Source organism: Aedes albopictus, chromosome 3 (assembly GCF_035046485.1).
Source record: "Aedes albopictus strain Foshan chromosome 3, AalbF5, whole genome shotgun sequence".
NCBI classification, from domain to species: domain Eukaryota; kingdom Metazoa; phylum Arthropoda; class Insecta; order Diptera; family Culicidae; genus Aedes; species Aedes albopictus.
In genome coordinates this window covers 310,836,450-310,842,623 of record NC_085138.1, presented here as the reverse complement: position 1 = coordinate 310,842,623, position 6,174 = coordinate 310,836,450, and positions in this window count along the sequence as shown.

Sequence of the window (6,174 nt, the reverse complement as noted above, 5' to 3'; positions counted from 1 at the left end):
TGGACTCTCCTCGCGAGTGATAAAGTGTTTCCGCAAAGCTATACGGTGAACCTGTGAGTGATAAAGTGTTCCAGCAGGCTATACGGGGAACCTGTGAGACTAGTAGACGTTGTCGGAGGTATTTTAATGGAATTCCTGGATGATTTCGTGAAAAAAGCTCAGGATTTTTTTTAGAATTTATTGGAGATTTTTTTAAAAGAATGTTCGAAATAATTATAAGAGAATGTGAGATGCGAGATTTTCTGCAAGAATCACTCCAAAAGTTTTCAATAGAACCACCAGAGTAGTTTCTGAAGGAATTTCTTGAGAAACTTTATCTCTGGATCTCTGGAAAGAAATGTCCAAATGAATACCATAATAAGTTGTAGAAAAAAAGCTCTGGAGGAATTTATGAAGAATCAATGTCTAATGAAATGAAACGAGAAAAACCCAGAGAAATCTGTAGGTGAACTTCTGAAGGAATCCCTGGAGAATTTCTACAGATACTCTAAAATGAATGTCTGAAGTAATCCATTCGATTTTTTTTTCAAGATAATTCTTTCAAAATTTTTGAAGAAAATCCTGGTAAGGTTTCTGAAGAATCGCTTGAAGAATTTCTAAAGCAATCCCCAGAAAAAGAAAAACCATTCAAAATTGACACATGGAGAATGTTTTAAAAGAGACATTTCTGGAAGAATTTCTAGATTGCATTTCTCAAATTAAATTGTAAGAATTTTCTGAAAAATCCGCGGAAAAATGTTTGAAGTATTTTTTTACTGAAGAGAAAAATCTGGACAAATACCTAAAGGAATTTCAAAAGCAATCCCTGCAAAAGTTTCTCAAAAGTCCTTCAAAAACTGTGGAGAATTTCCTTGAGAAATTTCTGAAGCAATGCATGCAAGATTTCCTTTGGAAAATGTGAAACTTATGGATTAATCCAAAACGACCGAAGAATTTCCAAAAGAATCGCTTGAAAAATTTCCGAATCGCTCGAAAAAAATGCTAATGCAAAATAATGAGGCGAAATTCTGGCCTGATACATGTTAGAATCGCTAAGACCGGTCAATGGGAAGCGCCTTATAAATAAAAATATTTTATAATCTATCTATCTATATATATAAAAATGGATTTCTGTCTGTCTGTCTGACCCTTATGGATCCGGAACTACTGAACCGAACGACGTGAAATTTTGTATGCAGGATAGCTCGGGGCCGGAGAAGGTTCTTAGCATAGTGTGAGACTACTCCGATCTCTAGAAAGGGGGGCTCCCATACAGATGAAGTTGCGGGGGACTTCTCTAGTGAACTGTACAAATGACAAAAAAACGCGTGTAAATCAAAGGGGTACCGCTGTCCGATCACTTTTGCAATATTTTCAACGCCTTGCCACGCCCAGACCTGTGAACGAAAACATTTTATACTTTGTATACACAAAATTCAGCATATTCGTAGTTCCGTGTCAAAAATTGAGCTCAATCCACCAAAGCAAACCATAGTTACAGCACCTCAAACTTGGCCATTTTGTATGAAAATCGGCGTTTGTCCGATCAATTATGCACCACAGTGTACGTCAAGAAGACTAATTCACGCAGTCACAAGCATTTTTCTTTCTGAACACGATTTAGCGATATCTCGACCATTTCAAGTCAGAAGAGTGAATCGTCGATTGACTGGACGACACTGACCACCACTGATAGTGGTCAATCGAAGAAAAAGAAACACTCAACCTCCTGCAATCGATGCTCCAACCCTGTTCGATCACTCATTACTCAAGCTCCTCTAATGAAGCCTTACTCCCATTTCCCCTTGAAAAAATCATCTTCCGTTTGAGAATGCTCACTTCCCATCTTAACGATCGGTTGCTGTCATGGTCAGCTGTACGCTGATTCGCCTTATCACGCAAGGATAACGATTTTACGCAAATTCACATGTCCCCGTCATGATAATCTTAATTCACCACTCCTAGAGGTCCAAAACATTCCGATTTCTAAGTATGTACTCACCTTCCTTCTCGCATGGGCCCCTAACCATGCATTCCAATTTTTGTTTTCATGTTGCCTAGCACTATCAGACCAGACATGCTGTCTGTCGGCAGTTTGTTACTCTGGTGCTGATGGGGAAGCCCCATTCGGCTCCCCCCAGTTCGTTTGATGTGGAACATGACTTCCGGTTTGATGCTTGCTCCGGGTCTGATGTTCTGGTAGTGAAATTCCGCTCAAGAAAAGCTCCAAACCGGAAGCAACAGGTGACGGCACTCCGATCAGTTGCGTTGCTTTTGCGTGGGTGGGCTACCAGGAGCTGCCGAATGAGAGCGGTGGGAGGTAATTTCTGATAACATCTCGCGCGCTTTTATTTTTGGGTGGCCCGTATCGAGCATGCGAGGGGCTGATTGGCGTGTTATCAGTTGGCGGCTGTCGTCGAGAGGATGCTGCCCTGGGAAAATTCTGATTAACATCCATGAAATGGGCTCTCGGTTTTCCTTAGAGTGGGTATGAGTTCATCACAGTCACGGTGACCATGTTGTGAAGGCTCTTGTGGTGGAACGGAACATTTGTGTTGTGTTGCGTTGTGACTCAAATTAGAATTATTGGCCAATATATTTGAAAGCTGTTACTAAAAATCTGGCATCTCTGAATGATAGTTGGCGATTGCAATTTAATTATTCAATGTTAACGCATCAGCATCTAGTGAAACACTATTCTCTGAAACATAGCCTAAAACTATGATTCAGTGTTTGCATGACGATGGTAGAAACTTCACACGTGTTCGCACCCTAGCAAATACTATCAAATATTTCATTTCGTTACTTATTTGACATATCTACTCCCTCGTCATTTAGCCCTTTAGACAATGAACGACAAAGTTTTGAGTATTTAAGTTTTAAGTATTTTATCCCAATTCACCAATAGTGGAAACAATGAGGTGTGTGTTGATCATAGAAGTTTCCTCTGATGGACCGAGTACCCATAGCCGGTAAGTTCAAGAAAGTGCTTCTTGTTTGAGATGAATGTGTAGTGGGACAATTTCGAAGAGAACTTCGAGCGCTGCCATGGGAGTTGAAGAGAACGCTCCAGACATCGCCATTAAGCACATCTTTGGAGTTGATCTAATTTTGATTGGATCGTTTTCAAGTCGCCCTTTTGCCATCACACAAGACATCCATAGGCCAATATTGGACGAACAACAGTTGTGTAATTCCATTTGATATAGGGTGACAATGGGTATTATCGGCAGGTTTGTTCTCTTCGTCATGGTGGGTTTTTGTCAGCCAAATTGCCTGAAACTTGGCCATATAATTCAGCTTAGTTGGGAAGGATTTGGGATTAACTCTGAGTTCAATAAGTTTCAAAAAACCCCCAAAGACGAAGAGAACAAAACGGCCGAGAATAGGTAATTTCCCCTACTTTGGTTTTAGATCCCACGTTGTACCAAAGGTTCGCCGGCAATGTCCGAAGGCAATACAAGCTTTCTTGATTCTGAACTCAATATGAGGTGTCTAGGAAAGCTTGGAATCAAGAACGACTCCAACGTACTTAACCTGTTCATTGATTTCAGAATCAAAGGCCGAACACCATTACGGTTTCGCTTTTCCGTGAAAAGAACAATAGATGTTTTACCGAAAGGCCATATTGGCGACACCAACCCTCAACTACCTGGAAGGCGCTTTGCATCGGGTCAAAAAGGGTGCTGATGCACATACCGACTGACAATGTTAGGTACTCGTCGGCAAAACCATAAGTAGGAAACTCGCTATTGATTGAGTTGCCTCAACAGCGAATCTGCTATGAGATTCCACAAAAGTGGTGGCAAGAGTCCCCTTTGGGAGCATCCACAAACACTCAATTTCCTATTCGCTGTTTGACGCAATGTCGAGAAGAGATGTCGATTTTTGAGCATTTGGTGGATTCAATTGGAAATTATTGGAGATATACCATGACCCGTGGGGCTTCCAATATGGCATCGAAAGGCACGTTGTCGAAGGCATCCTCGATATTTAAGAAAACAAGATTGCTTTTGAACGAATTCTTTCTCAATATCGTGAACAACCTTGTGTAAAAGAGTCACAGTGGACTTACGAGATCGGTAAGCATGTTGGTTCACATGAAGAGGCTCGTTTGCCTGATGAACATCACGGATGTGATGATCCATAATGCGCTCTAAACATTTCAGAAGAAAAGAGGTCAAACTGATAGGTCTGATACTATTTGCTTCTTCATACGACGCACGACCCACTTTCGGAATAAACTTCACAGTAATATCCCGCCAAGATTTGGGAATATACCCTGTAGCAAAACTGAAAACGAGTATCTTATACCGACTTTTCGAACCCTCTAAGCAGAATACCCTCTTCGAATGAGTGTAATCAGTTTCGTACTCCAAGATCAAGGCCTTCTTATAATTTGTATTGTCCACTCAGGCAGAAAACAAGAAGCCTTTACCCCTTACGATGGCATTCAAGCATAAGACAAACAACCGTTGACTTAGTAGGTACTTGTAATCGCTGTTCAATATCAAAGTATATGAAATGTGCAATGTTTTTTTTTTAGTTTATCCCTTGATAAAGGCTAAAAAAAGCTGGCCGGAACGTCGGGTAATCCAAAACTAGCCGTTTAGATTGACTATAGAACGAGAAAACTAACATCAGTTTACTAGTAGTATTCCGGTCGAAAATCGCCTAAAAATTTTAATTAATGATAAAATTTATAATATCCAATCAGCTTAAAACTAGGTTTATATATTTACCTTAATGACTTTTCATGAAAGTTTTCTTCGAGAATCTCAGCTGATTGAATTCCAAAATTCGTAGCAAATGCCATGAAAACGTCATTGAGATGCTTCGTCGGATGACTGACAAATTATGTGATAAACTATTTCTAGTGCTGTCATGGTAAAATCAGAGCTAGTTAGTCAAGGTTCCTCGATTTCAGCGCCCCTTCACTGGAACATTCTCATGGATAAATTGCTGGAGGAATCTGTGAAAGAATTCTTGAGTAATTCCTGAAGGAACTGGCGAAACAAATTCTGAAAGAAACCACGGAATAAGTTTTAAAGAAGACTATGCTGAAATTTCTAAAGTATCGCTGAAGAAATTTCAGAAGCAATTCAAAAAAAATTAAGAAAATTCTAAATGATTTCCTGAAAGAATTTCTGACAACCAAAACTGGAATATTATAAGAATCCATAGATGGATATCCATGGAACCCATATAAAAAAAAATACTGGAGGAAATTTTTAGATGAAATTCTGGAAAAATCTATGCAAGAATTTTGAAAGGAATTCTTGAAATATTTTTCAAAGAAGGCCTTGCATTATTTTGGAAGCTATCCGTGCAAGAAACATTCCAAAGTCTAAAGGAATCCCTCAAAGATTTTGTGAAATAATTCTGACAGAATTTTCTGGATGATTTTTAAAGTAAAGCTACGAGAGGTTTCCAAGGAGTCCCAGAAAGATTTTTTTTTCCAAATCCCTGGTAGATTTTTTTCGGGATCTCGTGTAAGATTTTTGAAATGAATTCTAGGATGGATTTCAGCAAGGTTCCATGAAAGAATTATCGAAGAATCTATGAAATATTTTTCTCTGGAAGAAAGTTTGGAGATATTTCTGAAGAAATTATTAGTCGAATTTATAATAAAAGCCTGGGGAGAATTTCTGAAAGAATCCCTCGAAAAAATTGTAAAGAAACCCCTGCAGAAAACTCTCGAATGAATCTCACATTATTTTTTCAAAGAGTCCCTGGAGGAATTTCTGACAGAAATTTATATTTTCAAAAAAAATCCTTTAAGCAATTTTTAAGCAAATGCCGGAGAAAATTTTGGAATAATTCCTTGAAACATCGTTTGAGAGAATTCTTCAAGAAATTTTCGAAGGATTTTTCGGACAAAAAAAAATCTAGAGAAGTCTCGTAAATATAAGGTAAATTTCTGAAGGATTTTCTTTAAAAATCCCTGGAGGAATTCCTGCAGAAACTCAAACACAACTTAAATACACAACTCATTGTGAAAACTTCTGGAGAAATCCCTAGTTGAATTTCTGGAGAAATTAGAAGTTGCTGTGGGAATTTCTGGTACATTTTTTAAGGAACTTTTGAAACATTTTCTGAAAAACTATGGAGTAATATGTGAAGGAATTGCTGAAACTTTTATTAAAGGAATCTCTAAAGAAATTCTGAATAAATTCTTAAGGAATTTCTGAAAAA